The following is an 11,488-nucleotide window of genomic DNA, read 5'->3' as shown; positions in this document are numbered from 1 at the left end:
TGATATGACTGTTCAGATTGGAGTTGACATATAAAAACAAAATAAAATTAAAAAGAATTTTAAAATGTATTAGGAAACATTTAATGTAATAAATTTATTTCCGGGAATAAATAAAAATCCAGAAAATAATTTCAAGTAATATTTAAACTTACATGCACAGATCACAATGAAGGCAATTCAGATGACTGGTAGTGAGTACATTATGAGTTTCTCTCCAATATTTCAAGGAGATTCTTCCTTTCTGCTCAAGTATAAGCAGAATTACTGATTACATCTTATAAATTTAAACAACTATACACTTCCAAATTGTCTTGCAAAAATATCTACTTCACCACTTAATGAAGCCTTGTCTGAAGTAGATTAAAAAACACATATTTTTTCACTTTTCACAGTGCTTTTATGAAAACCAAATGTGTTATAATCAGTTTAAACTTCTAAGGAATTGTGTACATACATTGTAAAAGTTACAAATTTTGCCAAGTGCAGTGATTAAAAAACTGAAAACTGGATGCCAAACATTCAGTTACAACCTTTGTTATATCTATTCATGTTCATTCAAAATGTCTGTTAATCAGTAAAATTGTAGAATCATTTGCCTAATACAAGACAAATCCAATGTTTAATCCCAAAATGTAGTTCCCCATAACATCCTTTCTATAAAACACGTACAGCTGACTTTACTGGACAGACTGGTGGACTGTTGGAGGAAGGAAAGTACACCTTGATACCATAACTGGGGTGTTGCAGGTGATATGCCATTAGGTGTAGCAAAGTCCACTGACCTGGAAGTACACTATTACACCTTCTCTTTGGAGCAGCGCATCATCTAGCTGTGTTGTCAAAGTTTATATCATTCCCTCCACACACACATGCACACACACACACACACACACACATACAATTAGACACTTGTAAAATGCCATTTCTTCAAAGGCAGCATGTTTATGGGTTGGTCCTCAAGGAGTGGTATGTGGGCTGACTTTCTACTGGTTCATTTCACTCTCTTTCTCTTCCTGTTATATTCCCTGGAGTTTGAGTACATCTAAAAAAAGTAAAAATAGTCCCCCATTAGAAATATTTAACTTGCTCTATCATATCTAATATAAAATTTATTTATGAAAATTGTACAGATACAAGACATCTATATCAGTTAACCATGTACCAACTGTGCAGCAAATAATTGAGAAACTAATTATCAACGTCACTGTTTACATGATAGGAGACTATCACATAAGTTATTAAAAGATGAACATGGTTAGAATTGATGTGGAAACATTATTGCTTAGTTTAGTAACTGTTAGTAGAAATAGTGTTATGATTATTCAAGAGGGTATTATATATATATGTATATGTATATGGTGTACATATTTATTTGGTAGATAATGTTATGAAAAAATTTGTTTGAATGACTATAATACCAAGAATAAAGTTTAATGCTGAGATACTACTAGTTTCGTTGAACAAAATTCAACTTCTTCTTCTTCAGGTATCAAAGACAAAGAATTATGTAAAATAACAGACATAATAAAATTACATGAACAGAACTAATATAAAAGACCAAAGTACAGTTTAAAACAGAAATGCATTGGAATTCCAATTAAAGTTGACTACATTCTGACGCACACAACAGTCCAATATTGGCGCTCTCGTGACAACTCTCGCTTGTAGTCAACTTTAATTGGAATTCCAGCATGCATTCCTGTTTTAAACTGTACTTCGGTCTTTTATATTAGTTCTGTTGATGTAATTTTATTATGTCTCTGTTATTACATAATTCTTTGTCTTTGATACCTGAAGAAGTTGAATTTTGTTCAACGAAACTAGTAGTATCTCAGCATTAAACTTTATTCTTTTTATTCTCAGTATTATAGTCATTCAAACTAATTTTTTCATATATATATATATATATATATATATATATATGACAGAATGATCATTGACTCGGTTAACATACATAGTTTTATGAAAAATATTGAATGACTGGAACCGAGATATATATATATATATATATATATATATATATATATATATGTATCTATATGTATATATAAAGAATTGAATGACTAGAACCGAGATTTAAGTAAAAAGGTTTAAATATAAAAACATGACTAGTTTTGGCTTGTAACAGCCTTCATCAGGTGACATTATAAAAGAAAGAAAAAACACTGAAGCTTAAATAAACTATGAACATCATAGAGAGTCTCTATACATAATTGACATTAAATCATTGTGGTTGTATTTAAAGCTGTTCTTTCGTTTATTGTATTGTTGGGAAAGTGCGTGCTAGTAGCATCTCGTGAACGCCAGTACATGATTACAGCTAAATGACAATCTGGGAGGTTGTAGCTCAAGTTATTATTTAGATGAACAGGATTGAAGATGATTTCTCTAGATTCCATGATTTTTCTCTCTAGTTCATCATTGCAACAGAAGATGTTAGTAGATTTTTCCCAGCAGACTTTGTGACTTTGGTTTTCATCATTAGGATTAGCTGAGAAAAGGATATGACTAGATAATGCACTGGCTCGTTGTCTCTTGTAAGTAATTTTAACTTTCCCAACAATACAACAAACAAAAGAACAGCTTTAAATACAACCACAACGATTTAATGTCAATTATGTATAGAGGCTCTCTATGATGTTCATAGTTTATTTAAGCTTCAGTGTTTTAGTGTTTTTCTTTTTTTTCCCCTTTCTTTTATAATGGTCACCTGATGAAGGCTGTTACAAGCCGAAACTAGTCGTGTTTTTATATTAAAACCTTTTTACTTAAATCTCGGTTCTAGTCATTCAATTTTTTATAAAAATATGTATGTTAACCGAGTTAATGCTAATTCTTTCACACACACACACACACACACACACACACACACACACACACACACACACACATAGTATAAAGATGAAATATACATACAAAACAAAAAATCCATAAACCAGACTTACTTGGATGATTCAGAGAGATTTGTTCATGTTAACAAAATATTAACTTGAACAACTTTTTCTTCATTTTATTCTTATTGTTATTATAAGGGTATTTCCATGGAGTCAGAAGACTCATCATGGGAGACCCATACTGACACACAATACCTACCATACTTTCCCTTAAACTCGTTCACTGTCAGGACATACACAATGAATTCTATAATAATAATAAAATATAAGTCAGCATGGCTAGCCTATATTTTATTATTCTTATTATTACGTGACACCTCCAAGAAGTCCAAAGAGTCATTGAGGGAAGGCACCTACTCTAGAACTCTCTATCTCCACCAACTACAGCAAACAGCATCATCTACCCCAACGCCATGGGGCGTTGCAGGTGATATGCCATTAGGTGTACCAAAGTCAACTGACCTGGAAGTACTATTACACCTTCTCTTTGGAGCAGCGCATCATCTAGCTGTTTTGTCAAAGTTTATATCATTCCCTCCACACACACATGCACAAACACACACACACACACACACACACACATATATATAATTAGACAATTGTAAAATGTCATTTCTTCAAAGGCAGCATGTTTATGGGTTGGTCTTCAAGGAGTGGTACGTGAGCCCACCACCACTTGTATTTTCACAGACAATCACAAACATCCATGCCCACAGTGGGATTCGAACTGCTGTGGGTTAGTGTATCTGCTCTCCAGCCAAAAGGCCGGATGGCAGATACACTAACCACTCGGCCAACCAGGCCAGCATCTTTTTTTTTTATTCCTTTGTATTAATTTCTTTTAATATTAATAAGAGAATGAGCATGACTAAGTGGAGTACCTCAAGACTCAATACTGGGGCAGGCCACTACTCTTTAATTTATATTAATGATATAGGGAATGATTTAAGGTTTTAAAGGAGACACACAGCCAGCATGGTTGGCCGAGTGGTTAGCATATCCTCTCTAGCCAAAAGGCTGTGGGTTTGAATCCCACCATGGGCATGGATGTTTGTGATTGTCTGTGAAAATACTAGTGGTGGTCAGCAGTAGATGCCGTTGGTGTAGATGATGAAAGTAGTTGTAGTTGGTGGATTGGGTGGTGGAGACAGAGAGTTGTAGTAGAGTAGGTGCCTTCCCTGGAGCTGTCATGTAATAATAATCATAATAATAATAATAAGTTGTTTGCTAATGATGCAGAACTGGGAAGAGGAATAGTTGATAAAGGTGATGTAGATATCCTGCAGGATGATTGAATAAATTGGCAGTGTGGGTTAAAAACAAGAGTTGTAAATTTAATGTTGCATGAAGCAAGCCCATATAGAGCCAATTCCAAAAACATTAATAAGTGTCTATCATCAGACTATTGACTTATTCCTCTAACCTCAGCGTTGTCTCGAGTAATGAAAAAGGTCATGAACAGTCAACTTCTTTGAAATTTAAGAGAACTAACAACTAATAACCAATATGGATTTCTCCAATCAAGATCTACAGCAAATCTCCTGGCTTTGCCTTCCTCTACACATGTATAATGGAAAGGTTTGAAGGAACTTGTGCTGTTATGCTTGACATTTCCAAGGCATTGTCTAGGGTAGAGATTCCAAAACTTTTTGGTAGGAGACCAAATTGTTTGGGAATAAAATATAAACAGTTTGGGACCAAACTGTTTATATTTTATAAACAGTTTTTTTAGAAAATGTTCCAATTGTCTTGAAATATTCAAGGTCTTGTCTTTGTCACTTTTATTAGTATGCTGTTTTTTTTTTTTAAATGTTCTTTCATTTTTGAAGGTTTCATAGCATCATTACTAAATGTTTTCTCACATAAAATACACATGGCTCATGTTTCATTACTGGGAGAAGACACAAACCTGAAATTTAAATATTCTACTGAATATTGAGCACTTCTTTTTTGCACCAGGCATGATCATTAGGGGGTTTTCTGTAAGAAATTATTGCAACCCAACTCGAACTCTTGCTAGAATAATTGTTTTAATAAGAAACTATTACAACAGAATGAATAATCCACTCCCAAACACTGCAGAACGAAAATATCCAATGACACTAGAAATAGTACTGGAGTTTGACGACAGCAATGGCGGTAAAAGGAAAAAACCTAGCATGAGCATTTGGAATAAAATCTGCTTGGACACTAACTACAACAATTTATGTTTTCAAGGGCACACAGTTGATGTGCTGCCAGGTGCACAAGGATAAGCCACTTTGCTGACTGCCTGAGTTAACAACTTGTTTTGTTAATGACTTGAGTTAAATTCTTGTTTCATATACTAATTCTAGATTTCTAGAATTATCTTTATGAAGAAATATTTTTCTTTAAAGACCCCTAAAATAATCTTACTGATTACCACTGGCTTTATTAGGAACTAAAGATTTCCTCAAACTTGCCCAAGTCCCCCCCCCCCCCAAAGGGTCGACATTAACCACTTTGGGAATCCCTGATATAGGGTACTGAGGGCGTCTCAGCAAATTACCAACTTATGTCCTACCTTCTTCCCTTCATAAATGGATTGTTAATTTTCCCTCCAGTTCACTACTTGTGATAGCGAAAAGTATTCTCTCTTTAGATTTTCCTGTTAATGCAGGTGCCCCTCAGGGCTCTGTTATTTCAACCATCCTTTCCTTGTATATATAAAGATGACCTGCTCTCATTGATCTCATATTCTATTCACAGTTTTGCTGACAACAGCACTCTTCACTCACCCTACTCATATGACAAACCCTGCAGTGACTCAAACACCTCTAGCTTTAAGATAATCTCGAATAAGTGCCCTAGACCAGGGTTTCCCAAACTGTGTTCTGTGGAACACTGGTGTTTTGCAGAAAGTGAATAAGTGTTCTGTGAAAAATTATCAAAATTAGTATGAGCTGGAATGGTTTTAAATACTGTGACAGATTCAAACATGTTTGAAAATCATTTTGTGTGTGGTTTGTGCTATTAACCCTTTAACTGCTGAGAACGTATTATTACGGGCTCAGAAATACACGCCTGCTTTGCTGAGCCCATATATGTAAGGTTGGTGCTCTTTATATATTTTGATTAATTTCTACATAAATGAATGTGTGTTAATTAGCATAATCAAGTGGACACACCCTTGATTATGCAAATGTTATAAAACACTATTGTTGCCATTTTTGTGAGTGAACAAGTGTGTATCAAGAAAGTATGATGCTGTCCGGGCTTCTTACTTCATTAAGAATTTTAATTGATTTTATTTATAATTTTTTTGCAAATTAATTCAGCACATGGGACAATGTCAGTAGAATATAAAATCAGCAGTTAAAGGGTTTATAAAATATAAAATCAGCAGTTAAAGGCCAGCACGCAATGGCCTTGACTCAGCGCTCACGGTTGTCGACACCTCCAAGTGCAAGTGAAGTACAGAGGTATCTATTTTAGGAAATGTGGTGTCGCAAGCAAGGTCAATGCGATGCGCTGCAGCCTGGCACGCCTGTCGTGTGCACTGTTACAATTTTGCGATGCAATACAGTTCGCTTAGCTTTACATTGAATACAAGACCAATGATACTCGACTCTAACCAAGGTGTTCCGTTAAAATTTCAGGATTTGTGAAGTGTTCTGTCATAAGAAAAATTTTGGAAAACACTGCCCTAGACCACACTCCCCCTCCCATTGGGGCAACAACCTGGTCACCTTCAATGCTTCCAAAATGCAGTTTTGTCTGTATTCAAAAATGACCTTAATTCTTCTTCACTAATCTTTGATAATGCTCAACTTAACAGTCAAGACCAGATCCCTCTTGAATTGACTCTTGCTCCCAGTTTTTCTGCCATAATCACATCTCTTCTATGGCATCTTCAGCTTCCAGAAAATTTGATATCCTTTTTCACTCAAGACATTACTTCTATTCAGTCCATTTGCTTACTCTGTACAAATCTGCCCAACTTGGAATACTGCACAAACATTTGGGATGGTATACCTAAGACCTTTTAAAAAAAAAAAATGATGCAGTTCAGAAGAGAAGTCGGTTAATTGATGACTCCTCTCTCTTAGACTCTGTTCAACTACCATCTCACTGATAGTCAGTTTCTGTTGTGTCTCAGATATTTCCACAGGTGTTGTTCAGCATCCATTATGTCCCCATTTCTGCTAAACCTAGGAACCTGAGCAACACCTGTTCAACATCCTTTTACAGTTGAACTGCTGACTCACTGAACCTGCTATTCCCTTTCATTTTTTATTCGAGCTACCTATGTTCTGTGGAACACTTCACTCTTGACCCTACTAGCCTACGCACAACATTTATTTGTTATAGGTCTTTGCAGCCTCTCCCGTGTGGGAGTGATACGAAAAAAGTGGCAATGTGCAGGGATAAGGATGATACGTACACAATGGATATATATTTGCAACATAACTTTGCAAAGACCTTTGACAGACTTTCATGTGAAAAGTTAGTATTTAAACCGTGGGAGAGATGGAATTAGATAGCAGTCTGATAAATACTGAGAAGCCGTATCCCATAAGAAATGGGCAAGTTATATATTGGTGATGTTCCTTCACCAACTGTGCAGATCAAGCAGGCACAAAATACTGATTTAGAAATATCTTTTTTTTTTTATTATTGTTCCGGGAAACTCTAAGGAGTCGACAGACTCATCGAGGGAGGCCCTAACATCATGTCTGGAACAACTATTCAACATTCACACAGTATCTATCATATCTTGCCTTGAACGGTCGTAGCACCCACAACAGACTCTGGAAGCTTATTCCACTCATTCACCACTCTCCAAGTAAAAAAACCTAGCTCTAACACCCTTGTCAACCATGCTCTTGTCCAGCTTCCATGCATGGCCCCTAGTCCTCCCACCACCAGTCATATTTTCAAAAATATCTTCTGGATCAATCTTATAAAAACCCTTCAGTAATTTGAATGTCTCAATCATATCACCTCTCTTTCGTCTATCGTCCAATTTCTGCAACCCACAAATCCTCAACCTATTCTCATAAGGTTCATTCCACAGACCTGCTATCATCTTGGTCACTCGTCTCTGGACCCTCTCCACTTCCTCCCCATCACGAAGAAACCCTGGTGCCCATAACTGGGCACAAGTCCAGATGGGGTCTTATCAAGGCTCGATACAGAGGAACAACAACTTGCTTCTCTCTGCATGTTAAAGTATTTTTCATAAGCCAAGTGATTTGGTGAGCTGTTTTAGTTACTTTTGCAATGTGCCCCCTAAACTTCAACTCCCTATCCACCAGCACTCCCAAATCCCTGGCCTCATCAATCTCCTGGAGTATGGTTCCACTAATGCGATATACTGCTGCTATTCTTTTCACCCCAAAGTGCATAACCTTACACTTTGCCACATTAAACTGACATCCATTTTTCCTAGCCCAGTCCTCCAAACTATCCAAATCATCCTGTAAAATTTTGACATCCTGTGCACTCACAATTGCTCTACCCAACTTTGCATCATCAGCAAACAAGTGAACACTTCCTCTCAAATCCTTTCCAATATCATTGATGAACAAATTGAAAAGCAGTGGTCCAAGAACAGATCCTTGTGGCACACCACTAGTCACAGGCCGTCTTTTGGACTCTACTCCTGAATAAACCACTCTCTGATATCTCTCAGTCAACCACCCTCCTATCCATCTCACCAACCCTATATCCATCCCCATATGCTGCATTTTACTGATTAGAATTCCATGTGGTATCCTGTCAAAGGCCTTAGCAAGGTCCAGTAGAATCACTGTAAACCCATTACCCTTATCCAGTTCAGCCGTCACTGTGTTATAAAATGTGAGCAAGTTACTGAGGCCTGATCTACCCTTCACAAAACCATGTTGTCCCCCATACAATATCCCATTTTCATCTATCCAATCCTGTATTCTTTTCTTGACTAATTTCTCTAAGACCTTGACAATGATCCCTGATATGCTAATCGGTCGGTAATTTACAACAGCGGTCTTGGAACCACCTTTATGCAGTGGAACTATTTTCCCCTCCTTCCACCCGCTCGGGACTAACCCAGACCCGAGACTCAAATTAAACAAAATGGTCAAGGGTACTGACAATTCATTAGCTGCTTCTCGTACTACACGAGCTGGTATACCATCCAACCCCACAGATGTATTGACATTGAGGTTATGCAATAGACTACTCACCTCCACTTCATTCACCACAATTCCCGTATAATCTACTGGTTTATTCGTTTCTGCAATGTCACCACCTGGATGATATATTCTTGCAAAGCTCACTCAGTAACTCAGCTATCTCAACTGATTCAGTTACCTCCCTACCATCGGTATTCTTTAAAATCATTCTGCCATGTACATTTTTCCTTTTACTTGCTACACATCTAAAAAACTGTTTAGGATTCTCTTTAGCCTGCATGGCCAATGTTCTTTCGTAATCCTTTTTTGCTTTTCTTACCACACTCGTCACCCTTCTGGCCTGCGCTTTATACCGTTCATGTGCCTGCCGGTCACCTTTCTCCTTAAATTCCCTCCATAATTGTTTCTTTTTTTGCAGCTCAAGCTTAATGGTGTTATCTTCAATGATCTTACACAAATTATATGTACCAAAATATCATATAACCGTAACCATTCTCCAAACAATCTAGATTTTTTCCTTACTGGTGATCCTTCTTCTTCTCCTCCTTATAACTATAAGAGACCTCCATGCATTTCCTTGCAGGTTAACAGGGCTTCTGATTAGTATCCAATCCTTACTAGGTATCTACTAGGATACTGAACAAATGATGAAGGAGAATGCTATATTTGATTGTTGTATTTGAATTACTCAAAGGTGTAAAATTTGGAAGAGAAGGATAATGCTTACCTCCTTTGACTACAATACTGTTTCCCATTGTAAATATGGGCAAAAAAAAGTTATAAATTTATCTAATATTATATATTTAAAACTTGTCTATATTATACATAAAAACTAGGCTAACACTTCATTTCACACTTCATGCATGCAAAACAGACGAAACTCAGAAAACATTTGGAAGAGGAGGACAAGGCTTACCTCCTTCGACAACAATCCCATTGTAAATATGGGTAAAAAATTTATAAATTTATCGAAAATTATGATGACAGCAACTCATGACAAATGACAGCATTCAGTTGAATCGGTTGGCACAATAACCAATCACAGCCTCTAGGTGATATTGTCTGAAAGCTTGTCCTGCTTTGCTTTCAGAGGTTTAAAACTACTAGAATGCTAAGAATTTGACCTGATGCACCATCTATACATCTTTTCAAAGGGCTCAAAGGTGTATGTATTTTGAACACACATATGGGCTATTAACGTGAATGTGATGCAATGTTTACACATTGAAAAGTATCCTTTTTCATGAAGTATTAGTCATGGTACCAATGTTTCAGTTCAGTATTTATTCTTTTCAGTGTTTACAAATGAAGTGCAAAGCATTCTGTACTGAGGGCATTGCAGGCCAACTATTATATTAATGGAAATTTGCTGCAAGTAGTTAATGAACTAGAGAACCAGGATTGGATAATGGATAAAGTTTACAGATCACACTGCTAAGGTGGTCAACGTCATCACATCAGATAACTGCAGTGTTGAAGGAAACACTAACTTGTAGGAATTAAGAAATATTCTACCACCTTATAAGGTTTGATAAGACAATATCTCAACCACTCTGTAGAGGTAGATGATATGCAGATGATGCTATGCATTACAAAAGGTATAATAGAACTGGTGATGCCTCAAACTAGGCTCTTTTCTTTCAACTTTTGCATGGTCTTAAGGTAGTAGAAAGAGGGCAAAAGAGTTCTGTTGCATAATGGAAGATACAAGACAGAGGTAACAAATTATAGACTGATCTATATTTCAGGAGTGGTGGCAAAAGTATTTGAAAAGTTAGTTTAGGGCAGAATTCAGGAATGGGTGGATCTTGCATTAGTTGTTTACTCACCTTTTACAATAAAATGACGCTCAAGTTGGATAAAAGAAATACCTATACCGTTATACAGCTGAACTTTGCAAAAGCATATGAGGATACCAGATGGAACTCTATTCTGTAAATTGAAACAAATGGAGATAATATGAAGCTTCCACAGGATGGCTGTGGAAAGACATCAAAAAATAGTATATGGCAGATTAGAATCAAGAAGACAGGTGACCAGTGGTGCCACAGAACTCTACTGGTTGTTATTATTATTATTATTATTAAGGCCTCCATGGAGTCAAAAGACTCATCGTGGGAGGTCCTTCCTAAGAAACACAAAGTCTATCAAGACTCATCGAGGGGAGGTCCCCCCCCCCTAAGAAACACAAAGTCTATCATACCACTCCTTGAACTCATTGACCGTTCTTGCTCTCACCACTCCATCAGGCAATGCATTCCATGGTTCAACCACCCTCCATGCAAAGAAACCACTCCTCACCCTCTTGCTCACAGTTTCCTTTCGTAACTTCCAGGGATGGCCTCTTGTCATCACTCCTTCCCGCTGTTCAACCAAGCAAAAGAACTCCCCAGTGTCAACCCTGTAACCACCTCTCAACAGTTTAAAAGTCTCAATTATATCACCTCTCCTTCTTCT

At 36.8% G+C, this 11,488-nt stretch overlaps 1 protein-coding gene across 1 annotated transcript in view; it reads right to left on the bottom strand.

Annotated features, from left to right (window-relative positions):
* Positions 1 to 788: 788 nt before the first annotated feature.
* LOC150093138 (cyclin-dependent kinase 14-like) overlaps positions 789 to 11,488 on the bottom strand; it is a 188,736-nt gene continuing 178,036 nt past the window's right edge. The window contains exon 16 of the mRNA XM_090414160.1: positions 789 to 1,042. The gene's annotated coding sequence lies outside the window, so the exon portion shown is untranslated. The remainder of the gene's footprint in view (positions 1,043 to 11,488) is intronic.

This window comes from Typopeltis vanoorti, chromosome 24, assembly GCF_054136105.1.
Source record: "Typopeltis vanoorti isolate ZY-2024b chromosome 24, IOZ_Tvanoo_1.0, whole genome shotgun sequence".
NCBI lineage: Eukaryota > Metazoa > Arthropoda > Arachnida > Uropygi > Thelyphonidae > Typopeltis > Typopeltis vanoorti.
The sequence above is the reverse complement of the archived record's forward strand: the minus strand, read 5'-3'. Positions and strand labels throughout refer to the sequence as shown.